Here is a 26,947-nt window from a genome sequence, read left to right as displayed (position 1 = left end):
CTTCCCAGAGCTCTCTGCCGCCCCTGGCTGCAGCCATGATGGTGAGCGTCCCCCTCCCGGGACCTTCCCAGCTCCTGGCCTTCTCCTGTGCCTGGTGCCTGCCTGGCAGGGGTCTCCAGAGACCTCCCCCTATCTACCCTCTACCTGGTGTGAGACACGATTCTTCCTTTGGCCTCTGGTCTTGGCTGGGGTGTCTCTGCTCTTCGGGCCTCGCCACCACTCCCCAGCAGGGTCAGTACAAGCCTGGGGTACGGGAACCCCAAAACCCCGCCCCACCTCGCTCTCCCCCGGCCCCACCCCTGTCCACGGTCCTGTTGCAGACCCGGAGGCCCTGCGCGGATCCCCCAGGGCAGGTCTGCCTCCCACACCACCTGTCCGTCTGCGGAGGCCTTTGTCCTGGCTGGCAGACACCGCTGGGCAGCCACCCGGCTGCACACACAGCCAGACACAGGTGCCAACACGCTCCGATCCACGAATACCCGAGAGCCAGACGCAGGCGGGCGGGCCCCGCACACGGGGCCGAGATCCCCGCCTCCCATCCTGACCCGCGCCGCAGCCAGAGAGCCAGGCCGTCCAGACGTGCAGAGGAGGGTGTTGACGGCCAGGAGAGCCTCCTCCGGAGGCCTCACTGGGCAGATAACGGCCCTGTTATCTCCTCCAGGGCACACGCACAGTGCACACACAGGAACGAGCACACCCTTAGGAGGGAACCTAGCAGATAGGCACGGGAACACACCCACACCGCGTCCCCCGTGGGGGCTCACATGCGTGCACGTCATCAGCTTCCGGCGCAGGGGACGTGAACTGGGTACCATCCCACTGGGCAGACGCCTCAGCTCGGCCTCAGTCCCGTCTTCTTCCCTCTTTTCTGGGTCACATGAGCCCGGGTCGGCCGACCCTGAGAATCTTGAGAAACCAGCTGGTGTGCCCCCTCGGTGGGCCTTCCTCTCCTGCCCCGCTTCCCCTCAAACCCATCCTCCGGGGCCATAGGAGCCTCTCCCCAGCTGCCCCTGGACGTGCTGCTCTCCAGGGCCCCTCCCGAGGCAGGACACCCCGCAGCCCAGGCTCCAGGCAGCCCTGGGGTTCCCTTTCCTTTGCCAGTTTTCCAGGAGACCTGGCCAAGTCCTGCTTTCTGCTTCGCCCTCTCTGCAAGGCTGGGGGCCAGCTGGGGTGGAGGGAGGGGAGTCCTCCAGCTTGTCCTGTACTCACCTCTGCCCGCCTGGGTCCTGGCTCCCTGACCGGGCCTCTGGGAGCCTGGCACCCCTGGGCAGCAGCTGCTGAGCTGTGCTTCTAGGGCTCGGACGTCTGCAGGGCAGGCTGATGTAGGCGGAGGGCAGCGAGGGACTCCAGGCTTTGCCCTGCTCACTCGGGCGCTCACCCCGGGGCTTGCCAGGAGCTGGCTCTGAGTCCAGGCCTGGTCCTGCCTCCAGCTGGCCGTGTGGCTTGGGGAAGTCACTTCCCCTCTCTGGGCCCATCTCCAGCTCTAGGAGGTAGCTCCGCCTGGCGAGGGAGTGTGAGGTGTGAGATGGCAGCCCTGTACCAGTGAGGAAAGAAAGTTTGACTCTGCTGGGTAAAGTGGGGGGCAGGCGGGGACCCCTGGCTAAGGACCTCCGGCAGATGGAAAACTCTGGGTCCACTCTAGGTCAGGCAGGGGTTGGCAGTCCAAGGAGTTCCCGGGGCGGCCACCCTGGGGTCAGTAGGGGGTACCCGAGGGCAGGGGGCTTCTGCTGTGTTTCCATCTGTGCATGTTTTTCTGCCCCCTTGTGTGCTCTATTTTTAGGGCTGCAGGCTCGTATAGGCAGTGACTCAGAGAGGAAGGGAGAGGAGGCAGAGGGGTGTCGGTCGGGAGACACCCCAAAACAGAGGGATTCTGCCGTGGCACCAGCCTTCCCCACGGGCAGAGAGGAGTCCAACCTGTGATGCCCTCGCTGTGTGCTGGCTGGCACAAGGGCTGGACCCTCGTTTGCACACTCGTGAAGCGTGTATTGAGTGTGCTGAGTGTGTAGTGTGTCCCGGGGTCAGTAACAGAAGTGAGCTGGGTGTGGCATCCTTCGGTCCCTGACATAGCCCAGGGTGGAGCTTCTGGGGCCACAGCTCAGATGAGGAGGTGAGGCTTGAGGAGGTGAATTGACCCGCCCGCTCCTCTAGTAAATACCCCTGCCAGCCTGGGGCCACCCAGGGGAAGAAGACCTGAGTTAAAAATCTGACTTTGCCGCCTGCTAACCACCCATTACTCCATCTCTTGGAGCCTGTTTCCTTTTTTTTTTTTTTTTTTTTTAATATTTATTTAGTTTTGGCTGGGCTGGGTCTCCATTGCTGCCCTGGCATTTCTCGAGTTGCAGCGAGCGGGGGCTACTCTCTCTAGTTGCGGAGCTCGGGCTGCTCACTGCGGGGGCTTTTCTTGCTGCGGAGACAGGCTCTAGGTGCGCGGGCTTCGGTGGTTGTGGTTCGCAGGCTCCAGAACGCAGGCTTGGTAGCTGTGGCTCACGGCCTTAGTGGCTCTGCAGTACGTGGGATCTTCCTGGACCGGGGATTGAACCCGTGTCTCCTGCATTGGCAGGCAGGTGGTTCTTTACCACTGAGCCAGGGGGGAAGCCGTCTTCTTTTGTTTTGTTTTGTTTTTTTTAATTTAACTTTTGATTTTACATTAGAGTATAGCCAATTAACAATGTTGTGATGGTTTCAGATAAACAGTGAAGGGACTCAGTCATACACATACTGGAGAAGGAAATGGCAACCTACTCCGATATCCTTGTCTGAAGTCCTGTGCAGAGGGGAGCCTGGTGGGCTATGGCCCACAGGGTTGCAGAGAGTCAGACACAACAGAAGCGACTTAGCACGCACGCATGCGTGCACATGTGACCATTCTCCCCTAAACTCCCCTCCCATCCACTCTGTCATGTAACACTGAGCAGAATACTGTGGGCCATACAGGAGGTCCCTGCTGATTATCCACTTAAATATTATCCATATAGCAGTGTGTACATGAGACTCTGCTTCTTTATAAAGTGGGCATCACCCATTTTATGTATCTGATGGGACTGTTTCGAGGGTTAAGGTTAATGTAGGCAAACACCCAGGTCAGTGCCCAGCTTGTGGTGGACATTTCTGGGGGACTCAGAGGAACTGCGCTGGGAGTGGCCAGGAGTTGAAGTCCAGCCTCTGCTGTGTGACTGTGCACAAGTCCCTGGCTCTCCGGGCCCCTCGTTTCCTTCTTCAAAGGACAGGAGTGATAAGGCCTGGTTTGCCTGCCTACCTGGGCGGGAGGGGGGTGTTTATGCAGATCAGACGTGATGGCTGGGAGCTGCTCTGAAAAGCGCAGAGCTGCACTCAGGAGATATGAATGCACAGAAGGAAAAACAAACCCTAGAAACATATGGAGGAAAATATTTCAAAAAAGAAACGTCAAATATTTTATTGCAGCAAGAAAAAAAAATAAGCCTTTTATTTAATGTTTGGGGGGGAGGGGTGCTGGGCAGTGGGAATTGTTTCCGTGATCTCACATTTCCCAGGCAGTTGGCCTTACCCTTGTCACGTGAGATGAGTAGGTCTCCCCGCTGGGGAGAGTGCCTGGTACCTGGTAGGTGGTCGGTGAATGGTCATGGTGGCTGTGGGTGGAGTTACTGATCGCTACGCATGAGAAGTGGCTTCACTGCGAGGTGCGTGTAGGGGTGAGTTGTAGACAGCTTCTCAAGGGCCTTGAATACCAAGCTGAGGAATTTTCTCTGCAAGCCAATGGGAAAACCACTGGCGGGACTGACTGAGCCTTCCGCAGACAGGCGTTGGGTAGGAGCTCGCCCGGCCCGCCCCTGTTGGGTGAGTGTGGCTTCCTGGCCTAGTTCCCTGGGCCCTCTTTCCCTCCCGTATGCAAAGGAGAGAGCGCCAGCCTCTTCCATCCCAGCCACACAAGAGAGGACCAAGGCACCAACCAGTCAATCAACCAGGGACCATCGTCTGTGCCGAAGTCAGGAGACCTGTGTCCCCCTCTGACCTCACCCCACTGGCGGTGTGATCCCGGGCAGTGCCGGCCTCTGCGAGCCTTCCTTTCCATCGCTGCAGTGGGTGGGTGCATTTCTGCCTTTTACCGTGGCTCGAGGGAGGCGGAGCTGGTGACCTCGCTGGGTGAGCCTCGGGTGTGCTGTGTCGCTTGGGGAAATCGCGCTCTTTCCTGCCACTACACGTTCCCCGGGCTCCCCTGAGAATCTGGGGGTGCTGGGATCTGTGGGGGACAGTGGGTGAGAACAGACTCCTGTGTGCCCAGGGAGGCTGTGACCTTCTCGTGGTCACATGCCTGCCTCAGCCAGGCTGTTGGGGGAGTGGGCAGGTGAGGCAGGTGATCTGCAAGGGAGAGACGCCCCATCCCCGCTCAGAGACGAGCCCTTCCCAAGATCCCATTCCTCTGAGCTGGGACTTTGGGGAGTGGGTGGAGGGTGACCTTGGGGACTTTTCTCTGCTCACATCAGAACCTGCTGGGGCCACTGCAGCTCCTCTGTTTGGGAGGGGCTGCCGGTCGGGACCCAGGCTGTCGGCAGGCCCACCTCCCATGCTGCTGCCTCGTCCCCAACTTGGGATCCAGAGAGAGGCCACCCACCCCAGCGGCCTCATGATAGCCCAGGCAGCAGGCTACAGATGCCGGGGGGCTGAAGCTCTGGTTCAGTGGACTCCAACCTGGCCCAGTTTACCACCTGCCTCCACCTAAGATGTGGGAGCTTTTCCAGGTGCATTACATCCCCTTTCCCAGGGCTTCAAACCCCCCCAAAACAGGACTGCAGTCCTGGGACAAAGCACTCGACTGTCTCCGTCGCGGCCAGGGCCCCAGACCTCCCTCCCTGGAGAGGTGTGACCCTCCGTGGTCCTCTGAGGGGCAGAGAAACCTGGGACCCTTTCCCCCCACCCCTGTCCCCAGCTGCGCCATTGGGGTCTGCCCTGTGCTAGCCAGGTGGGCAGCTGGCTGGCTGAGGGATTCCGGGAGCGTTCCCGGCAGGAGAGAAGCAGAACTGGGGGTGAGTGATGACAGACAGTGGGGGGCCTTCAGTGAGTGCTCATGGTCTGCTGGGCCCTGTGCCGAGCACTTTCCACGGATCTGTCTCATTCATTCCTCAGAGCCACCCTCATTAGGCCCACTGAGGCTCAGAGAGGTTAAACAGCCTGCCCAAGTTCACCCAGCTGGCGTGCGGCTGGAGCTGAGACTTGAATTAAGGGCTGTTGGATTCCATTTTTAGCCACTTTGGTGTACTGCATGCAGAATTCAATGGGGAGGGGGCTTGAGGCGTAGTTCTGGGCAGGGGGTGCGGTGGGGCTCAAACCCTGGGGCTGCCCCACACCTTCGGGACCTAGGCCCGAACCCCCAGCTCCCTCCCACGCCCTGCCATTTCCCTTCTGTCTGTGGGGCTCAGCATCCCGGTTTAGGTTGGGAGAAGAGGACCATTAGGGAGATTTGTTTGCAGAGGTTCCCAGGGACATCCAATCCCACAGACCCTGGATTCTCCTGCACACCCCCCCTCCACCCCGCACTAGTCTGCATCAACTCCCAGCTCAGAAACTGAGAAATCCTCAGCATCAGAGCTGGAGAGGAGCCCGTGGAGATCCACTGGTCCAACCCCCTCATTGTACAGATAATAATGATGATGATTGCAGCCGATGGCGGCAATTCACAAAGGGCTTTCACATCTGGACTGCCTCCCATGTGCGTGTGCCGGAGCCTCGGGGCTGGCAGGGTGTGTAGCCTTTGTTAGCTTCTCACCATGTGGCCGAGGAAACTGGGGTTCAGGGAGAGAAAGAGATGGACTCCACCCCCAGATCTGGCTTCCCCTGAGCCCACTGCACCGTCCCATATCCCCTGAGACCCACAGCCCACGTGGAGTGGGTCCACAACTGTGTCCTGCGTTGGGGACAGTGTGTGGGGGGTGGGTTTTCTGGGGGGAGTCTGCTCCTGCGAGGTCAGTGTGGGCACGAGGCAGGCATCAAGTGTGCTCAGGGACTCTGAGTGCTGCGCGCCCTCCTCCCTGTTCCGGGGAGCACACACCCTCTCTCCGGGCAGAGAGTGTGCGTTGAGGGCAGATCTGTTCTTGAGGGGACCTCTCCAGGCGGCCCCCCTTGATCAGACGGAGCAGGCCGCTTGGAGAGTCCACCTTTCACGGAGAAGGAAGCTGGGCGCCGGAGGGGTGGGGAACTGCCCACGGTCCCGCTGACAGTGGCAGAGCTGGACCCGGGTCCTCCTGACGGTCCCCATGTGGCTGTGCTGATGCAAGTCCCAGGAACAGGACTAAGGACAGCCCGCACTTATTGGGCACCTACTGTGTGCCAGGCTTGAGCACTTCACACTGACTTCTCAGAACAACCCTCTGGGGTAAGTATTGACACTATCATTCTTTTTTTAAAATTTATTTAAAGAGTATAGTCTCCCAAGCGTTCATTCAGTAGACTGTATTTTTCATATTTGGTTCTTTTTTATTTTTTTAAAAATTTATTTATTTTAATTAGAGGCTAATTACTTGTAGTGGTTTTTGCCGTACATTGACATGAATGACACTATCATTCTCGTTATTGTTGATCGGTCACTGAGTTGTGTCTGACTCTTTGCAAACCCCCCATTCTTCTCATCACTGCCCCCTTTTATAGCTGAAGAAGCAGAGGCTTCGAGAGGTTATGAAAATGGCCCAAAGTCACAAACTAGGAAGTGTCAGAGGCAAGAATTCAAAGTCTGGTCCACCTGACTCCCAGCCCACCCTGATGTCAACCCCTGTATGTATTACGATAGGAATAAAATTTATTTTGTCCTTCCTTTTCTTCATCGCCAACCTAGGACCCCGTTCATTCCCTGAACGTTGATGGAGCGCCTTCTATGCCGAGGAGACCAGAGAGCTCGTCTGGGCTCAGAGGCTGGGGGTTGAGGGTCAGAGGTTAGGCAGTAATGTAGGGGGGTCTCCAGACCTTTCTAAACCAAGGGTGGCCGCCCTCCCCCTCCATCTGTCCCCATACCAGCCACAGACCGCATGTTGGCAACCTCTTTCTCTGCCCATCATCTTGCCCATGGTGTATGCTGTAGCCTGATTTTCCCTCATGAGAAATGGAGGTGTGACTCAGCAGGGGCTTCTGATTTCGTACGCCTCCAGGAAGACTCTGGGCAACAGCAAGGGCAGCCACCACCAAGCTAGCCCTTCGTGGGCACGAGGCGCCGTTGTGACTCCTCCATCTGTATGCACCACCTGTTTGATGCTCACCATCACCTTGTGAGCCAGGAGCTGGTACTCGCCCACTATCCAGATGTGGGAACTGAGGCTTACTCAGGCCTGGGCTGGAACCCCACTCTGTCTGGCTCTCAGGCCTGTGTCCTTATCCCTGGCTTACATTGCCCTGCTCTGGGTCCAGGCTCTGTGCCCAGGCTGTGTGGTTGTCCATTTAGAAGCCTGGTTCCTAGAAGGCAAGCTTTGGCCACATACATGTTGAGTGTGCCTTGGGAAGCACTTTGTGAGGCTAAGGCTTGTGAGGATGAAGAGACTGGGTTTTTTTCCTTTGAGGGATGTGGGGTCCCATGGAACAACCCCACCTGCCCTCTGAGGCAGAAGAGGCTTTCAGGCATCCAGGGTGTCAGGGCCGTGCGGTGTTTGCGTTTGAAGGGCTTTCTTCTTGGCTGAAATGTCCCTGAGACTGAGTCAGAGCTGAGTCACCTTGGGGGTGGGGGGGCAGGGAAGGTCTTTTCTTTTTTTTTCCTATTTGACTTGGGCCTTAATTGGGGCTTCCCTGGTAGCTCAGATGGTAAAGTGTCTGCCTGCAGTGCGGGAGGCCCGAGTTCAATCTTTGGGTCGGGAAGATCCCCTGGAGAAGGAAATGGCAATCCACTCCAGTACTCTTGCCCGGAGAATTCCATGGACAGAGGAGCCTGGTGGGCTACAGTCCTCAGGGTCCCAAAGAAAGGCATGTGGGATGTGGGATCTAGCTCCCTAACCAGAGATCAAACCTGGGCCCCCTGCACTGGGAGCTTGCAGTCTTAGCCTCTGGACTACCAGCGAAGTCCCAACCTTAGGGGATCTTCACAGCCATTTCTACTTCCTGGCCCTTGGGCAGGCAAGCCACTTAGCCTCTCCAAAGGTCTGTTTCCTGGTCTGTGATCTGGGAGTGATTTACAGGGTGGTCATGCAGACTGAACTAGTAAAACTGGCCAGCACAGGGCCTCAGGGACTAGCAGCAGCTCTTACTGAGCTGGGATGCGCCGTGTGATGGGGGCTGCAGTCTCCAGGGGGTGGCAGGAGAGAGCTGAATCTGTTCTATGGGCTGGCCTCAGTGTCCCCATCAGCCATGGGGAAACTCTTGCATAACCAGCCTCAGGAGGGGCCCTTGTGATCACAGAGGTCCCGGGGCGCGTAGGTGCGTCTCCGTGATCTGCACGCCCAGCGGTCGGCCCCCGGGGGGCGAGGGGGCGGCGGGAACGCGGTGGGCGCCTGCACAGGTGCCACCACTGAGGCTCCCAGGTGTGTTATTGTGGGCCGGGAAAAGGCGCTGGCAGTTCGAGCCGGAGATTAGGGGGGAAGGCGGGTTCGGGGCCGCCTCCGCTCACGGGGAGCAGAGGAGGGCGCGGGTAAGCGGCGCGCGGAGCGGGGTGCAGGGCGCATCCTCCAGGCCCCCTCGGGTCCCCGCCCTCCCCGGAAGAGATGCCCGGGGCGCTGTCCCTGGTCCTGGAGTCCGCCCGTTTCCGTGCTGGCCAGTGGAGGGCGCCCGGGACCGCGGCGGACGCGTGCTTTATTTTCCTGGACCGGTATTCCCAGATAATAAGCCTACCCACACACACAGTTTAAAGAAACCGAAGGACAAAGTGCCCTCAGAGAAGTAAAAGCCCTCACTTCCATAGATAAAGACTGCTGTGATCACACCAGAGGACCTAATGCATTTACCAAATGCTTGCTTCTGCTTGTAATTTAAAAAAAAAAAACAAAACAAAACCTTTAGATTTAAGGGTAGAAAATCTTACCGTGGTGCCTGACTTTTAGTTCAGAATGGCTCCAGTTGTTACATCTCTGGGAGACTCAGTGTGTATTAAAGCCACACTAAACTATTCATATGTAAACCAAAGTTGTAGGATGGGATAAATGGGTCTTTCTCCCAAGTGAATGTCTGGGGAATCTTTGATGCACGACAGGTCTCTTCAGGGTGGGACTCTCGCCGACATAACTTCGCTGGCCCTCACATACTGAGTGACAGAGATGATCCCAGTAATCGCTGAGGGCCATGGTGGTTCAGTCGTAAAAAGTCTACCTGCCAATGCAGGAGGACCCAGTTGAATGGGTTCAGTCCCTGGGGTGGGAAGATCCCCTGGGGAAGGAAATGGCAACCCACTCCAATATTCTTGCCTGGGAAATCCCACGGACAGAGGAGCCTGGCGGGCTACAGTCCGTGGGGTCACAGAAGAGTTGGACACAACTTAGCAACTAAACAGCAACAATGAGAACCACGCTCACATATTTCCTGAACGCTCTCGGGGGGCAGAGCCACCCCCACTTAGAGCCACTGCCGAGGTGGGGGCCTTGGCAGGATGAGGGGTTCACAGAGTCCCTGACTGGCACAGTGGGAGCACGGAACCTTGAGGGATTCAGGGCGTCCCATCCCCCATCATACAGATGGACCCGTGGAGGCCGAACGTGGGAGGAAAACACGAGTGACCAGCAGAGCGAGGGGCCCCCGCCCAGGCCTCCTGCCTGCCCCGTGCAGGGCTCAGTCTGCCCAGCTGCCCTGGGGGGCGCTCTGGACACAAGCCATCTGCCTTCCAGTTCAACTCGCCTGCTTCTGAACGTGGGCGGGGAGGGCCAGGCTCTTAGCAGGGGGCGGGACAGACAGGCTGGCCGGATCCCAGCCTGTAATGTGTGAGAGGGGCTCTTGGCTTCCTCTCTCCTTAGGGAGACAGTAGTTCACACCACTCGATCTCTACCTTTATTTCTTCCCAACAGTTGGCTTAGCACTGGGTGTGTGTGTGTGTTGTGTGTGTACGTGCATGCGTGAATGTGTGTGCACATATGTGTGCGCGTGTGTATGTGTGCGCATATGTGTGTGCGCGTGCATGCGTGTATGTGTGTGCATGAGTGTGTGTATGTGTGTGCGTATTTATGTGCGCATGCGTGCATGAGTGTGTGTGTGCGCGCGCGCGTGTATGTGTATATTTTGTGTGATCTAAGTGTGTGGGCCTTAGTGATTTCTGTGCATCAGCCTGCTGTCATTGGTGTGTATTCATGTGTGTACAAACCCAGCCCTAGTCAGTAGGTGGGCACTCACCGATTTGGGACCTGTGGTGTGAACTTGATTTGACCTTTGCATATGTGTGTGCATGTGGATTCGGAGTGTGCATGTGGGTTTGCAGTGTGGGGGCTCATGTTCATGTGAGCATGTCTGCGCGCCTTTGACCTCGATATGATCTCTACAGGCACGAGTTAGATGTCTCCGTGCCCAGTACACGACAGGCAGCACATGTGATCTGGTGAGGATTCTGTGCAGGTTTGCACGGCGGCCCACACAGACTGTGTCTCCTTCATTCTCTCCCCCTAGTTCCTGGACAGCGTCAGACGCACAGTGGTTATCTCAGTAGCCAGAGGTCTCAGGAGCTCCCTGAATGGGACGGGAGGCTGAGTCAGGATGGCCGGTTCAGTAACCTCACGAGGCAGCTGCCTGGTGACAGGGTGTGAGCCAAGGCACACCCACTCCTCTCCATGTTCCCAGGGCAGAGGGACCCTCCAGGAGACACCTTTTCCAGGAGCTCAGGGTTTGCAGCATCTTGGGATTGGGTGGGTGCGGCTTGGCTAGAAAGGCCATGAGCAAAGGATGCTTTGAACCTATGAAATTCTCTCAAGGCAAATGTATTTTTCCGTGATTATATCTCTAGTCCAGCAAAGTGAGAGTGATGAGTCAACAGAGACCCAGAGAAGAAAACTGGTTAACACGGGACGCTGCCTGGCCAGGCAGGAAGCCCAGCACTGCCCTGCCCCCTGCTCAGGATGCCCCCCGGCAGATCGCCTGAATGGGAATGACAGGGGGCAGGGAGAGCGTGGGAGGTCACTGGGGATCCACTGGGTTTCCCTGGGGGCTTAGATGGTAAGGAATCTGCCTGCAATGCAGGAGACTTGAGTTCGATCCATGGGTTGGGAAGATGCCCTGGAGGAGGGCATGGCAACCCATGCCAGTATTCTTGCCTGGAGAATCCCAGGGGCAGAGGAGCCCAGTGGGCTACAGTCCACAGGGTCGCATAGGATCAGACGTGACTGAGCAACTAAAGCTAAGCCTAGCTGGCAAGAATCAGCCCCATCTGGAGCCCAGGCCCGAGAGCCTCTCTTCCCAGGAGGCTGCCCCTCCCCGGGCGCTCACGTGTCCCCGTGGAGTGTTGGGAAGGCAGCGCTGGAGGCAGGGGCGTGAGACTTTCAGAGTTCAGGTGAGAGTGAACTTGGAGAGGGAGCTCTGAGTCCCGCCACCCCTGCCCACTCTCCCCCTCCTTCACACTGTCTGGCACTTGTTTGAAGAACTCAGGTGCCAAATCAGGGTAGGAGGCTTCTTCTGAGAAGGAGGGCCTAGTCCCTGGAGGGCAGCCTGGCTCTGGTTTCTAGGAGAGAGGTTGGAGGAAGAGGAGGAAGGCACTCCATGCCCCGCTCTCCCAAAGATGGCAGTGGCCTCCCCGAGCCAATCAGCGAGCTGACGCTGCCTGCAGGGGGCTGGCGCCCTGTCACGGGCGAGTGCTAAACATGATGCAGGGAGGCGATGCCAGCGCCTGGCCCGGCGCCCACCCTTCCGGCCGCGTGTCTGTGTGTCTGTCTGAGGGGCTGCTGCACGTGCCCACACACGGGCCCGCCCACCCACCTCCCTTCCAACAGCTGCATATTCTGCATGGCACCAGTGGACCGTGATTTACCTCCTGGTTCTCTCTGGGTGGCCATTGGCTTGTTTTGGAACTCTTACTAATGCATCTTTCAGTTCAGTCGCTCAGTCGTGTCTGACTCTGTGACCCCATGGACTGCAGCACGCCAGGCTTTCCTGTTCATCACCAACTCCCAAACTTACTCAAACTCATGTCCATTGAGTCGGTGATGCCATCCAACCATCTCATCCTCTGTCGTCCCCCTCTCCTCCCACCTTCATTCTTTCCCAGCATCAGGGTCTTTTCAAATGAGTCAGTTCTTCACATCAGGTGGCCAAAGTATTGGAGTTTTAGCTTCAGCATCAGTCCTTCCAATGACTATTCAGGACTGATTTCCTTTAGGGTGGACTGGTTGGATCTCCTTGCAGTCCAAGGGACTCTCAAGAGTCTTCTCCAACACCTTAGCTCAAAAGCATCAATTCTTCAGTGCTCAGCTTTCTTCACAGTCCAACTCTCACATCCATACATGACTACTGGAAAAATCGTAGCTTTGACAGATGGACCTTTGTTGGCAAGGTAATGTCTCTGCTTTTTAATATGCATCTTTGCTAACTCAAAAAAGTAAATAGTGATTTCATGTAGTCCAGCCTAATACAAATGATGCTGGAGAGTTTTATTTAACAAACACATTTGACTCAAATACTATTCTCAATGCTTTAAAAGTATTAACTTAGTTAATCCTTGGCAAAACCCCTTGAAGTAGGTACCCTTATGTTCATCATCAACCCTATTTTGCAGATGAAGAAACTGAGGCACAGAAAGATCAAGTGACTTGCCAGAGGTCACACGGCTGACAAGGGGGAGAGCTGGGATTTGAACCCTGAGGAGGGTCATAAGAATGAGGATATAAGCCCTTGCTTTCCTGTCCCTTGTCCTTGGCGTTCCATCCTGAGAGTCACCTGTGCTGATGTAGTGGGTCAATTCTAGGAGGTGGTTTTGCAGGTTCAGAAGAGGCGTTAGGTTCTGCTGTGGCCAGAGGGACCGGGTCTAGCCTGGGGGTGGCCTGTGCGTCGTCGGCCGAGGGACCGTGACACCCCCCGCCCGGCTCTTGCCAGTGAGCCAGCTGCAGCTGGTCAGCGCCCAAGAGTCCGGACCCACACAGGGCTCTTTGTCTTCGTGGGAACCCTGCAGCCCCCACGGCCTCGCTCAAGGGCCCACTGTCCCAGCACCAGCAGGGCCTCCCGGGGGCCCGGCCCAACTGGGAAACTTGGCACATCGCAGGCCTCCTGGCTCCCCTGCCAAGCGGACGTGCAGGGCCCACTGAGGACGCCTTCCCACTGAAAAGAGAGTGGCGAGGCTGAGGGCTGCGTCCAGGCGGGCGCCACACCTGGGATCGTGCTGGGGTCCCGGGTCCCGGCCCTGAGGTTGTGCATGCCCTTGTGACCCAGGCCCAGCGCCCAGTGCTTCCTCCACCACCCCCTGCAGCTCTGGGGGTGCCCTGCCACTCCCACTACTGAGAAAAGGGAGACTTCCTCCCTCTTTGGGGCAATCTCAGTGCGCCTAGGGTTGCCCTCCCGGAGCCCAACCAGGCTGCCCCGTGAGGAGTGGGCTTCCCACCCTGCCCAGGAACCTGCAGCCCTGCCCAGAGCAGGAGGGGCCTGGCCCCGGCTCCAGGGCGCCCCGCCAAGGGGATCCTCCTCTGAGAACCCAACCAAGAGGATGGTTCCCGGATTGGGAAAATCACACTGTCCCTGCCCAGTCTCTGAACTCCCAGGGGGCTCCGGAGGGTTCTCCCGCCCACCAGTGTGGAGAGGAGAGGGACTCTGGGGTGGGGGCAGAGAGGAGGGCTAGGGCAGGGGGAGTTCTCCAAGAGAGGGGCATTTTGCTCTGAGCCAGGGTCTCCGTTTATCCATATCTGAAAGGAGGAGATGGCCACACTCTCACCCCTGCCAGGGCGAGCCAAGCCATGGAGTCCTCTCTCCAGGGCCACCGTTTCCCAGCGGAAAATGCAGCTCCCCGAGCCGGGGCTCCGGGCCCAGCAGAATGGTTGGTGAAAGGCCCTCTGAAGAATCCTGGCCGCCCTGCGGTCGTGTCCTGGGATGTCCTTTCTCCCATCTCCCCCCACTGCAGGCCCTTTGAACAGAAACCCCCATAGAAAGGTTCTGGGGCCTCCCTGGGTGCAGGGTGGGGGGTAGGAGGCAGCTGGGTGTTTCGGAAGGGGTGGGTGAGTCCTGGGTCAGGGTCAGGCCCCCTGCCTCCTGACGCATCTTTTCTTAGGGCGGGAAAGACAGCTTCCTGTGGGTGGGGCCGGGGACCCTGAGCTCTGGGGGAGCTGTGGGCAGAGGAGGGGCCCGCCGTGTCTGCTGACTGAATGCACGACCGGCTTGAGGTTTTGGGGCCAAGTTTCTCTCCGAAGGCTGCTGAGGGAGGAACCCAGGCTGGACGCATTTTTGAGCAGAGGTTGGGTCATCTCCCTTCCTGCTCTGTTCCTCTTCACCTGGGCACAGGGGCGATCCTGGGAGCGGGGACCGAGAGCGGGTAATAGCAGGGCCACTGGGCGGGCTCTCTTCTCTCCTCCACTCATTGAGAGCAGCCTGGCCCATAGGGCAGGGTTCCCCAGCTGGCCTTTACTGAGCATGTCCTGCAGCAGGCCTGGCCCTCCAGTCCACACGCATGGACTCCTTCCGTCATCACAAGGGCCCTAGGGGGTTAGTCCTGTTTTGTTGTTACTGTTGTTTAGTCACCCTGTCACGTCCGACTCTTTGCGACCCCGTGGGCTGTAGTACACCAGGCCTCCCTGTCCCTCACCATCTCCCAGAATTTGCCCAAGTTCATGTTCGTTGCATCGGTGATGCCATCCAGCCATCTCATCCTCTCCGTTCAGTTGCTCAGTCGTGTCCGACTCTTTGCGACCCCGTGGACTGCAGCACACCAGGCCTCCCTGTCCACCACCAATTCCTGGAGCTTGCTCAGACTCATGTCCATTGAGTCCGTGATGCCATCCAACCATCTCATCCTCTGCCACCCCCTTCTCCTCCCGCCTTCAATGTTTCCCAGCATTAGGGTCTTTTCCAATGAGTCAGTTCTTCGCATGAGGTGGCCAAAGTATTGGAGTTTCAACTTCACCATCAGTCCTTCCAATGAATATTCAGGACTGATTTCCTTTAGGATGGACTGGTTGGATCTCATTCTCTGACCCTCCATCTTTCCCAGCATCAGGGACTTTTCCAATGAGTCCTATTGTAAACAGGTGAGAAAATCGAGGTACAGTGCAAAGCATTTTGACCCTGCATTCCAAATTCTGGACCCAGGTCGCTCGGAGCTCCCCCCACCCCCACCTCGTGATGACCAGGGGGACAGCTCCGCTCTTGGTGGGAGGGGGTGGTGGACGAGGGTGTCGCCTGCAGAAGACAGTGTGCAACCCGGTTCGCCCTGGGTCTGGGGGTGGGGAGGACGGGCCTTGTCTTCTCCGCTCCCCGCCCCTCCGCCAGCGCCGAGGCCCCGCCCGGCCCTCCCGCCTCCCCGCCCAGAGGTCCCCGCTCGGAAAGTCCAGCGAATCCCCCGCGCTGTCCACCCACCCGGCCCGAGGGCGGCGCGAACAAGCGGCCCTTTCTGCGCGCGGCTGCCCGGGACAGCTGGCCCGCAGCCCGCGGGGGCGCGGACAATCCCGGGGCTTGTGGCCGGGGGCGGGGCGCCGGGGGTTGCCAAGGTGACCCGGGCGCGGGCAGCGGCTCGGGCTCGGCGCGGGCGGCACCATGAGCGGCCGGAAGCGCAGCTTCACCTTCGGGGCCTACGGGGGGTAGGTGCGCGGGGGGGGGGAGCGCGCGCGCCGCCGGCGTCCGCCTCGGGTCTGGGGGCGCCTGGAGCTGTGAACCTGTGTGGATGTGTGAGGTGAGCGGTTTGGTGTCAGGGCCGTAACTTGCGGTGTTGGTAACAGTCTGCGAGTGTGTGTGTGTGTGTGTGTGTGTGTGTGTGTGTGTGTGTGTTCCGATTGGATACCCCTGTGCACGTGCGCGGACGCAAGTGCCCTGTGGCATTTCTGTGTGTGTCTCTAATGCGTGGCAGTGGTAGGTGTCTGACTGTGTGTGTGCACGGACCGGCGGGCCGGGCCTGTGTGTGGGCACGCAGGGCGTGTGCATATAGGTAGTGGGGGGTGGGTAAAGGCAGGTCCAGGGGAGGCCCTGCAGGGGCCCCCGACTTGGCTCCTGAGGCTGCCCAGCCCCTGCAGTGAGGATTTGGGAGGAGGAAACCTTAGAAGCCATTAACTCCCCGACCCCAACCCCTGGGCACCCCGGCTGGCTGCCCCATCTCAGTCTGCCTGGCTCTCAGGAACCCCTCCTCCCGGGACTGCTGGCTGGAGACCTGGGTGGGGGGGGCCTGGAGAGTTGGAGTGCCTGGTCCATCTTGGGGTCACTGTTCCTCCTGACCCCAAGTGTCCACCCCAGAGGAGTGCAGAGCTGGGCCAGGAGGATCCCTGTTTTATGCGGAGGTTTGGGACCTTGGAAGGGGTCTGGGGAGATAGACCAGCCGGAATCCCTCTCCTGGCTGGCCAGGAAGTTGCATAACCTTCAGCAGGGCCTGCCTCCCTGTGGTCGTAGGGACACGGGGACCCACCTTCTGGGTGCAGAGCCCTCGGGGCTGCTCACATGTGTAACGTTGCAGACCGTGGGCTCTCTGAGCTGTAGGGATGGTGTCCCCTCTCTGGGCGCCCATCCTCCCCAGGGACGCCGCAGAGGGGCCGGGTGCGGTGGGAGACCCGAGAGCTGCCTTCCAGGCTGGGGGCTCTGTGCGCCATCAGGCCAGCCACCCGCGATCGGCCCAAGGCCTCCCGGTCCAGCTGACGCCGAGAGGCAGCGGGGCGCGGGGCTGCCCTCTGTCACGTGACCTTGGGCAAGTCCTGGCTCCACTGGCCTCCTGGGCCCCACCCACACGAGGTGGTCCCTGGGAGACCGCAGCCTTGCATCCCCAGTTCGTGTCTCCTGAGATGGCGGGTCCTATCTGGGGCCCCTTCCCCCTTCTGCTTTGCCCTCTGGCCCAGGAAGCAGGGCTTGTTTGTTGTCCCAGCAGCTGCTGAGCCCTTCTGCCCCAGCGGAGTGGGAAGGTTGAGCCGTCCTCTACCCCAGGGCGCCCTCGGAGGGCGGTGGGGCGTCCCCAGGGAGGCGCGCTGCCGCTATACTCTCTGGTGTGGGGCCTGGAGGCACTGAGGGGAGACTAAGCCTGGGGTGGCCCCTGGACCCCGGGGGCTTGTCTCCCCCTGGCTCTGCCTCCCTTCCTCCTCAGCCCACACCCCACGTCCCTAATGTGGCATTAGGGCCCCTGCAACCTATGGTGGGTGGTCCCAGAGCATCAGTGCCTCCACCAGGTCCCTGTGAGGTCCTGGGACCGGGTGGGTAGGGGTTGGCCTGATGTGCTGGGCCAGGCCTGGTAAGACGGGGCTGCCGGCTTACCTGCCGCCGCTCTCGTTGTGTTTCAGGGTGGACAAGTCCTTCGCCCCTCGCCGGAGTGCATGGTGAGTACTGAGAGCCCTCAGTACTGGGCTGCTTGACTGAGAGTTTGGGACACTCCCCAGCCATTTGTTGTTGTTTAGTCACTAAATCATGTCCGACTCTTTGTAATCCCAGGGACTGGAGCCTGCCAGGCTTCTCTGTCCATGGGATTTCCCAGGCAATGATACTGGGGCGGGTTGCCATTTCCTTCTCTAAGGGGTCTTCCCGACCCAGGGATTGAACCTCCGTCTCCTGCTTTGGCAGCTGGATTTTCTTGAGCCACTTACCTGGATTTACCCCTGAGACACCTGGGAAGCCCTCCCAGGCCATCACCACCCCCTCTGATACCAGACCAGGCCCCACTGACCCTCCCCTCATCCTCTGCCAGCGTTGGATGGGCAGACCCTCTCACCAGCTCTGCCCCGTGTATTTTCCCCTGCAGTTCTTTCTAGAGCTCAGCCTTGAAATGAGACTAGTCAGGTTAAATCTCAGCCTGCCGCTGCCTGTGCAGCTGTCAGCAAGTCACTCATCTCGCTGAACCTCAGTGTTCTCATCTGTGAAATGGGGGTTAACATGCCTATTTAATAGAGAATAAAGTGTACCAAAAAAAAAGTCAAAGCGGGGCCTGGTGTAGTGTAGGCCCGCAGCGAAAGGGCTTCCTTCCTTTTCTCTATGCCTCCTGTCTCATGGTGGCTCCTGGCTGGGCTGGAGATGCCTTTAACCTTCCCACTGACCCTCAAACCCTCTCCCCTCTCCCACTCCATACAGAGCCTTCGGGACCCCCTCTTCCAACCCATTTCCTGTGTCTGAGGCTGCCTCTGTCTGGAGGAGGGCGTGTCACAGCTTCCCCAACACTGTGAGCAGTAGGTGGAGGTGCAGCCACACCTCGGGATTCACAGCCCCCCGCCCAGCGCCCCTGCAGGTGGGTGCCTCCTGGCTCCCCAGGACGCCGCTTCAGCTCCGGCAGGAGAGCCCCCAGCTGCTCTGGCTCCTGCTTTCCGCCCCTGCTGAGGGCTTCCAGGGGTCCCCTGGCCCTGCAGTGCCCCCCAGCTGCTGGATCTCTCCCAATGGCCCCATTGCCTTACCTGCTGCCAGAGACCCCCTAGGGAGCCACACCTGGGGTGGGAGGCACAGGGGGCGCCCAGACTGAGCGTCAGGGCCTGCCCTTTCATTTTCTTTTGACATTCTCTGCCGCCTGGAGTCAGTTACTTTCCTTCTCTGGGTTTCCTTTCCTGCTGCTGGGCATCTCCTATGTGCAAAGTCAGTTGGAGCCTCCACCATGTGCCAGACCATATGCCAAGCCCAGAGCAGGGACAGGGTGGGGAGAGAGATGGGTGGAGCTGAGGAAAATGCCTGTTCCTGCAAGGAGTTCAATAATAGTGTCCCAACAACTGCCATTTGTCAAGCACCCACCGTACACCAGGTCCGGTTCAGTGCTTGACCCACATCACCTCACACGATCTTTACCGCATCTCTGAGGCAGGGATGGTTGGCTTTAACTACAGATGAGATCATGCTGCACAGAGCGGGCAAGGGACTTCCCGAGTTCACGCGGCTAGTCGGTGGCGGAGCTGGGATTTGAATCTCCATCTTCCAGGCTCTGTGCAGAACCCAGAGTTTCACTCGCTCCACCCCTAGGACCTCCAGGCCAAAGGGCAGACCTGATAGATGCACTCGAGGGGCGATTTGGAGCCGGAGGAGTGACTCAGAAAGCTCATTCCAGGGAGGCCTGAATGAAGAGTCAGAGATGAAGGTCTAGGAGTGAGAGTAACTAACCACTGTGTGACCTTGGGCGAGTCCCTTCCCCTCTCTGGGCCTCAGCTGACACATGTACAAAGCAGGATTCTGGGAGGACCAGGACTCGCCCATCGTCCACGATGCCTTGCCCCACCCACGCCTGCCGGAGCTGCTGTCCATGGTGCTGGCCCCTGGGCCCTCCCTTCCCCCATCGCCAAGCCAGTTGCTTCACCTCCAGCCCGTGCCTGGGCAGAGTTTGCGCTCTGTAAATGGGCAGTCATTTTGACTATTAATTGTGATTTCCTGGCATTGAAGGCCTGTCTCTGCCTCATCTTCCAGCCTGGGACTCATTTCTCTTATGCGCTGTGTTTCTGATTAATGAGAATGTGGCCCCGTGAGCCCCACCTCCAGGCTTCTGCTCACATTGTACCCTCCCCTTGACCTGCCTTCCTCTCGCGTTTCCTCAAGGCCTCCTTTAAAAAATATTTATTTGGCTGTCTCCCTGGTGGCTAAGACGGTAAAGCATCCACCTGCAATGCGGGAGACCAGAGTTCAATCCCTGGGTCGGGAAGATCCCCTGGAGAAGGAAATGGCAGCCCACTCCAGTACTCCAGCCTGGAAAATTCCATGGACGGAGGAGCCTGGTAGGCTACAGTCCATGAGGTCACAAAAAGTCGGACACGACTGAGTGACTTTACTTTCACTTGCTGCGAACTCCTAGTTGTGGCATGTGGGATCCAACGATTGAACCTTCACCCCCTGCACTGGGAGCGCAGAGTTTTAGCCACTGGGCCACCGGAGAAGTCCCCAGCTCACCTGTGTCAGTTTGTTGAGGGTTTCCTTCCTGATCGCCACACCCGCCCCTCTCTCTCCTTGAACACCTTTCTGCTGCTTATCATGCTTATAGAGCACGTGCTCTATAAGCTCACTCCTGGGGCAGTGGGAAAAGCATGGCCTTTGGAGTCTGACAGACGTGGGCTTGACCCTGCCTCCACCACATACTAGTGGTGAGACCTTGAGCAGGTCACTTCCCCTCTTGGAGTCCTACTTGCTGCTCCACAGTATTCGCTGACTTGGGTCTTTCAGTGAGTTGAGCTCAGTTGTGCTGAAAGTACGCATGTAACACTGTGCCACAGGCAGGCTCTGAGGCCCTTGAAAGCAGAGGTGCTTGAGTTACTTTTTACTTAGGCCCACTTTTCGACATGAATCCCATAAAAGCTGCACTGTACTCTTCTCATCTCTCTGTCCTCCACACAGTCTTGCCCAGCTACCTGAATGCAGGAAATGCTTAATGAATGTTTGTGGGATTGAACTGAATGTGTCCAGAGAATGGAACAGGTGAAAACTTGTCAAGTAGGCTAGGAGGGCTTCCTGGAAGAGGTGAGGTTTTCACCACCTTTTTTTTTTTTTTTAAAGATTAAGAATTAGGAGCTTGGATCAAGTGAGCAGTGAAGCCTGGTAGAGGCCAGGTGTGATCATAGCTGGATTCCCCTACCCTCTGCCCCTCATTAGCAGTCTGCAGTGGAGGAACACGCAAGTGTGCAAGTGTTGGGGGCATGCGGCCCAGTGTGAGGATTAGGAGTCTGTGTAGTGGCTCTGACGTCCAGCCAGAGTAGCGGATTAACCTGGCTCTGGGCTGCAGCCATAATGGACATTAAACATGGAGGCTTCCCTGATGGCTCAGGTGGCAAAGAGTCTGCCTGCAATGCAGGAGACCCCGGTTCGATTCCTGGGTTGGGAAGATCTGCTAGAGAAGGAACAGGCCACCCACCGCAGTATTCTTGGGCTTCCCTGGTGGCTCAGCTGGTAAAGAATCCGCCTCAATGCAGGAGACCCACTCCAGTAATCTGGCCTGGAGAATTCCATGGACTGTATAGTCCATGGGGTTGCAAAGAGTTGGATACGACTGAGCGACTTGCCCTTTTTCACTTTGCACTTTCAGATGATGGGGTGGGGTGGAGCAGTGTCAGAGTTGGGGAATATCTGAGCAGGGCTGAAGAGGGAAGGAAGGTTCTGGAAACACCCTGAGAAGAGGGGCGTCAGCTTTAACCTAAAAGCTGGGACCCTGGGAGGAAGAGGCAGGACTTGGCAAGGATTAAGTGCCTGTGTGTGCTGGACATTTTGCTCCTGTGGTCTCATTAAGTCATGATGATGGTCCTGAAAGTTGCCTTAGCGTCTTCATTTTGAAGGTCAAAGCCAAGACTGAGGATGTTGAAGACTGGCCCAAAGTCACACACCTGGCAAAGGCTGGATTTGACACCAGCTTTTCCTCCTGCCAAGGAAGTATGTTGGCCAGAGACATGGAAGCCACAGAAATGAGAGAAATCTTGGTTATGGGGTGAGGAGGGGAGATGGAAAGTGAGATGATCCTGAGGACTTCCGAAACAGGGGTCACTGCCTGGCCTCGTGTGTCCCCCCCAGGAAGGTCCATCTGGTTACTGAGATCCCATGGCAGTAACGGTACCATCTGCTCCCATATATGAAGCATTTTCTGGGTCCCAGGCCCTGGGCTGAGAACTTCGTTTGAATTATTTCATTCTGTCCTCACACCAGCTTTACAATGTAGAGACTGTTACTGTCCATGTTCCATTTTACAGATGAGGAAACTGAGGCTCCAAGAGGGGACCTGGCTGGCCCCGGGCACAGTGAGTGAGGGGTGAACCAAGACTGGCAGCTCAGTCGTCTGAGCCCATACATTTAGCCCCAGCTCTCCTGGCGGCTGCGGAGTGGGGGGCTTGAATGGGCGGCCCCTGTCCTCAGGGGGCTCCTTTCTATCATCTCTGAGCCAGAGGCTCCCGGGGGCCTGTGTGCTGCTGCAGGAAGCACGAGGCTGGCCTCATTAGTGGCTCTGAAATGCCAGGTGGGCCCAGCCTGCTGGGCCTCCTCATCTATTATGTATCTGGTGGGCAGCTCGCAGAGCACAGGGCGGGGGAGCTAGTTGCTTCTTCCTGTGCCCACAGCTGCCGCCGCGCCTCTGGGCAGGGATCCCCAGCCAAGGTTCCCAGTCTGGCTGGCCCTGCTTGCCCTGGGATGCTTGAGCATCCCAGCGATGCTCAGGCTCAGTCCTTTTGTTCGGGAGGTGCATGGAAACACAGGACTCTGTTTTCAGGCAGATCTGAGTTGAGATACCAACTTCAACTTTTCTTCCTCGCTGAGTGGCCTTGCCCAAACTACTTTGCTTCTCTGAACCTTGGATTGTCCATGATAGTAAGAACCAGGCTGCTTACCCCAATGGAGGACTTAGAATGAAATCAGTTCATTGTGTGGACTCAGTGGATGTTTTTCCTCTCTGTGAGCGTTTGCATTTTGAGAGAAAAGACTCTTTAAACTAAAGAGACACTCATTAAAATTTTTAATACTCGAATTTTTGGCACTGTGGAGGTGGCTCATTTGAGAAGTGATTAAGGAGGAGACCTTTTTGATGTCCCCACATCTCACAAAGGCTTTCCTCTGCTCAGGGTCTTTCCCAAGACAGTCACTCATTCATTTAGCAAATTAATTCAACAAATATTTAATGTGGGAATACCCTCTAAGGGCCAACCCAGCCCTGTGCTGGAACCTGAGGACATAGTGATGGAGGTGACAGACAAGGCCACGGTCCTCATGGAATTCAAGGGCAGGGCAGAGAATAAGGAAAGGGACAGTTCTGAAGGTTGGGAGGAGTGATACATGTTGACAGGGCAGATGTGGGGAGTTTTGATAGCTCGGAGAAGAGCTCCTCCCCCACACCTGGGAATCAGGGAAGGCTTCCTGGAGGAGGTGACCCAGAAGTGGGTTGAGTGGCACTATGTCGTGTGCGTGGTAGGGGACAGAGGGGCACGGCAAGAGGATGTTCCAGTAAGAGGCAGGTCAGCAACATGAAGGAGAAAAGTGTTCAGTGGCATGTGCTGGGTACAGAACTGAACTGGAGCTGGTGGCAGAAGGTGGGAGAGGCTGCCATGGGTTCGTGTCCCTGCCAGCCCTGTTGGGACTTCCTGTGGGCGCCCCGGAGGGCCTGAACCCCCAAGCCAGCGTGGGGCGGAGGCCCACCGGGGCCGCCCATCATACACTGCCCTCCCCATGGCAGAAGCCACCTGTGCTGTGCTGTGAGTCCCGGGCTGTGTACAGCAGAGGCTAGCTTCTCCAGTTCTCGTAAAATAAAGACAATGAGAGCACCTATCCTGAAGATCATCATGGGGTTGAGTGAGATGCAGTGTGCCAAGGTCAAAAACCAGAGTGATGCCAGCAATCATGGTCACTGCCGTGTCGTCCCCACAGTGGGGGCAGAATCACTCAGGGTGTGGACTCTGCTCTTTGGAAGTTCACCACCTGCCAGGAAGCGAGACCTGCTCACACGTGAGCATGCTCTCAGCCCCGGGCTCTGACCTTGACACTGACCCTGAGAATGCTGGCTTTGCAGCCAGCCAGGTCTGCACTGAGTCCTGGCTGCGGTGACCTTGGGCAGTGCCTCCCTGGCTGAGCCATGGTTTCTTCCTCTGTGCGGAGGGGTTGTTCGTTGTCCCCGCCTCGGGGTGAGGGACAGGGGGGAGGAGGTGCTTTAAAGCCCAGCCCAGCCTAAGAGCGCAGCTCTGTCGGACCACGGGAAGCCCTGGTGACCTGGAGAAGCAGCTCTCGCTCTCTGAGGCTCACTTTCCTGTCTGTACAATGGAAAGTTTAGCTACAAAACCCTCTGATGTGCAGGGGTTCCAGTGGAGTCAGATAGCTCCTAATCTGGACCCAGTCTACTGTGTGACCTTGAGCTAGAGGCTTAACCTCTCTGAACCTCAATTTCCACACCTGTAAACAGGAACAGGATTCACCTCACCTTTCAAAGTGTCCACTAGCCACTGTTCATTGAGCAGATACTTATCAAGGCCCTAGCATGTGTCAGGTAACATCTCAGAATTGGGGATATAGCAGCGACCCTGATAGACCTGGTGTCTGGCCTCATGCAGGTCGCCTTCCAGGGCAGGAGACAAGCTAATAGACAAATGATTTCAGATGGGCAGTGGGTAGTGACGGGCAAGGTGGGGAGGCACCCACCTCTGCTCAGGTTATCAGGGAGGGCCTCGCAAGGCCTGAATGGGAAGGAGCTGACCGTGGGAAGGGCGGTCTAGGCAGAGGGCAGAGTATGTGTCCAGGCCCTGAGGCAGGAACAAGATTGCTTCCCCTCTCCAAATCTGGAACATTCCAGATCATTTCTTGGCAGCTGGGGGTAAGGTGTCCGAGCCGGCAGCGGGGTTGGGAGGCCCATCTCCTCTCAGATCAAGAACTGCTGCTCACGAGGCAGGCGGGGAGGGGGGTATCGTGGGCACTGTGGCCAGCCATGCAAGGCCAGGCTGGGATTGGGCCTTGGGGGAGGTGAGGGGTGCGGGCAGAAAGGTGGGGCCTGGCGCAGGGCACAGGCAGGGTGCAGCCTGGCCTCCACCCACAAGTGTTGAGGGTGGGGTCCAGAGACCCTGGGCCTGACTGTTTCAGGAGGGGTTTCACAGGGGAACTTGGGCGGGCTTTCTCTCTCACTGCAGCCCGCGTGGCCCTGAGTGCCAGTCGGAGTGCCCCGGCCAGAAGTCCTAGAGCCGGCCTCCTGTGGGCCAGAGGTTCTTTGAGACGCCACCCTCCCCCCGCCGACTCATATTGCCTGTGCACACTCCTACACTCGACCTCAGTCCCGGCAGCTTCGTCATGAGCACATGGTTATGGGCACATTCACTCACGCGGCAGACCAGTGTCGGGCATTGACGGTGCGCCTGGCCCCCGGACAGATCCGGTCCAAGCTCGGTTTCTGGTGGGAGAGACTGGGAGTGTCTGATAATCACACCGTGACAACTGCAAACCAGACTGCCCGATCTGGACAGCCGAGGACTGGCTTCTGAGAAAGCTGGTCAGGGTTGGGGGACAGGCCAATCCAGCCTGGGGAGGGGGCTCCAGAAAGACTGGAAAAGAGTGTAGCATGTAGGTGCGGTGGGGGAGGAGCCGGGCAGGGCGGAACGGGCGGAGGGCATACGGTGTGTGCAAGGGGGCTTCCCAGGTCCCCAGTGGTAAAGAGCCCTCCGGCCAGTGCAGGAGGCATAAGAGATGTGGGCTCCATCCCTGGGTCAGGAAGATTCCCCTGGAGGAGGACACGGCAAGCCCCTCCAGTATTCTTGCCTGGAGAAATCCCATGGACAGAGGAGGCTGGTGGGCTACAGTCCACGGGGTTGCAAAGAGTTGAACACGACTGAAGCGACTTAGCACACACGCAGGGTGTGTGCAGAGGCCGGGAGGGGGGACAGACGCTCAGGGCCTCGTGGGCCGCGTGAGGCAGTCGAATCTCCACGAATCTGCACGTGGCGGGAAGCCACGAGGGCCCTTTCGGCAGGGGGATGGCGTGATCGGTACAAACATGCGCGCCGGCCGCCCACGCCCGCCCCAGACACGAGCGCTGTCTCTCCCACCCACGCTTCACGTTCCTGCCAGGCCTCCCGCCCACATCCTCACCGCACACACCCTGTCGCGCCGCCAGGCAGCGCTGCAGGGAGGCCTGTGCCAGCTCCCAGCCAAGGTGGCAGCCGTGCGCCCCACCTGCTTGCTGACGGGGCAGGGTGGGGCCCTTGACCCGCTCCTTATGTTCGCAGACGTTCACGTGGCCCCCTCCCCCACCACGTGCAGGGTCATAACCCATCATCCCGGCAGGCGGAAAGTGGCTTCTAACTTAGGGAGTACTTTCAGAGGCGTTATCTCACTGAATTCTCCTGCAGCCAGCCCTGCATGGGGGATTTATCAACACCATTTTACAGCTGAGGCTCAGAGAGGTAAAGCGACTCGCCCCAGGCCACACAGCTAGAGCTTGACCTGGTCAGGACTGGAACTCAAGTCCATCCGACTCCCAGGTCTATCCACTGTCTACGCAGACTCAGTAGCACGCACCTGTCCTCTTCTCTCTAGGCGCTCGCCAAGAAGGCGGCAAGGGACCTTCAACCCCAGATTTTTCCAGAAACACCTTGATCAACTCAGAAAGTTATTTAGAGCCGCAGTGCATGCCCACCGGCCTGGTGATCCTGAGGCCTTGGGGAGTGGTTCCAGGGGTGGGGTGGGGCTCCTGCCAGGCTGCTAGCCGGGGGCAGCTCAGGGCAGGGACCTGACTCCGGCAGCAGAGCCTCCATTTATTTGCATTTGCAAGTGAGGCAGACAGCCTGGTCCCCACACAGGCTGACCCTGGCTGGCCACGCTCCCCTGACCTGACGGCTGAGTCCGAGGGAACATCCTGGGCAGCTTCTCTCCTGCCTTCTCTCCTCCCTGCCCGGTGTAGGAGGAAGAGCATGAGCTTCAGAGTCAGCCAGAACCAGGGCTACAGCCCAGCTCTGTCACTCCTGTCAGGGGTGACCTTGGCCATCGTCGTATTTAACCTTCCTTGGGGTTAGCCTCTCCTTGGAGTGAGGAATAACTCCTTCTCAGGGTGACTGCAGAAAGAGTCAGGTTCTCAATGAGCTGACACATAGGGCTCAGTGTTTTTAATATGTGTGTTTTTGTTCTTTTTTTTCTGATGGCAAAAATAATCCGTGCTCACTGTAAAAATTCAAACAGGGCAGAGAAATGTATCCTGTAGAAGGCAGAAAGCTCCCGGTCGTCCTGTTTCCTAGAGATAACTCTGAGCTTTTACCTATAACTGAACATTTTTACAAGGGAGATTTCTGTTGTGCTACTTGCTTTTTTCACTTGACGATAGGCCTCAAATCCCCTTTTCCGTCAGGACTCGAGACCTCCTTTGTCATCACTGCATGGTCTTCTGTGGTTTGCACGTGCCGTGTGTATTTAACCAGCTTCCAGATTTCAGCCGTGGCAAGCCCTGCGGCAGTGAATGGTCTCTGTCCGTGTCTTTTTGTGTCTTTTTTTTGGTAAGCATTTCCGGAAGATAAATGCCTAGAAGTGGAGTGGG

The 26,947-nt window shown here is 57.8% G+C and overlaps 1 protein-coding gene across 4 annotated transcripts in view; it reads left to right on the top strand.

Moving 5' to 3' along the window:
* The window catches only part of RAP1GAP (RAP1 GTPase activating protein), a 67,152-nt gene that overhangs the window by 1,732 nt on the left and 38,473 nt on the right, over positions 1-26,947 (top strand). The window contains exons 1-2 of one of the 4 annotated variants that reach the window (XR_002310093.2): positions 15,561-15,629; positions 17,304-17,339. The exons of 1 other annotated variant lie outside the window; for it this stretch is intronic. The gene's annotated coding sequence lies outside the window, so the exon portion shown is untranslated. Of the gene's footprint in view, positions 1-15,560; positions 15,630-15,705; positions 15,722-17,303; positions 17,340-26,947 lie in introns of those variants that run through there. 2 more of the 4 variants (XR_002310097.2, XR_011484739.1) reach the window with 2 other exon arrangements.

The sequence above is a fragment of the Odocoileus virginianus genome, chromosome 30 (genome assembly GCF_023699985.2).
Source record: "Odocoileus virginianus isolate 20LAN1187 ecotype Illinois chromosome 30, Ovbor_1.2, whole genome shotgun sequence".
Classification (NCBI taxonomy): Eukaryota; Metazoa; Chordata; class Mammalia; order Artiodactyla; family Cervidae; genus Odocoileus; species Odocoileus virginianus.
Note: the sequence above shows the minus strand (reverse complement) of the source record. Positions and strands in the feature narration are given on the sequence as shown.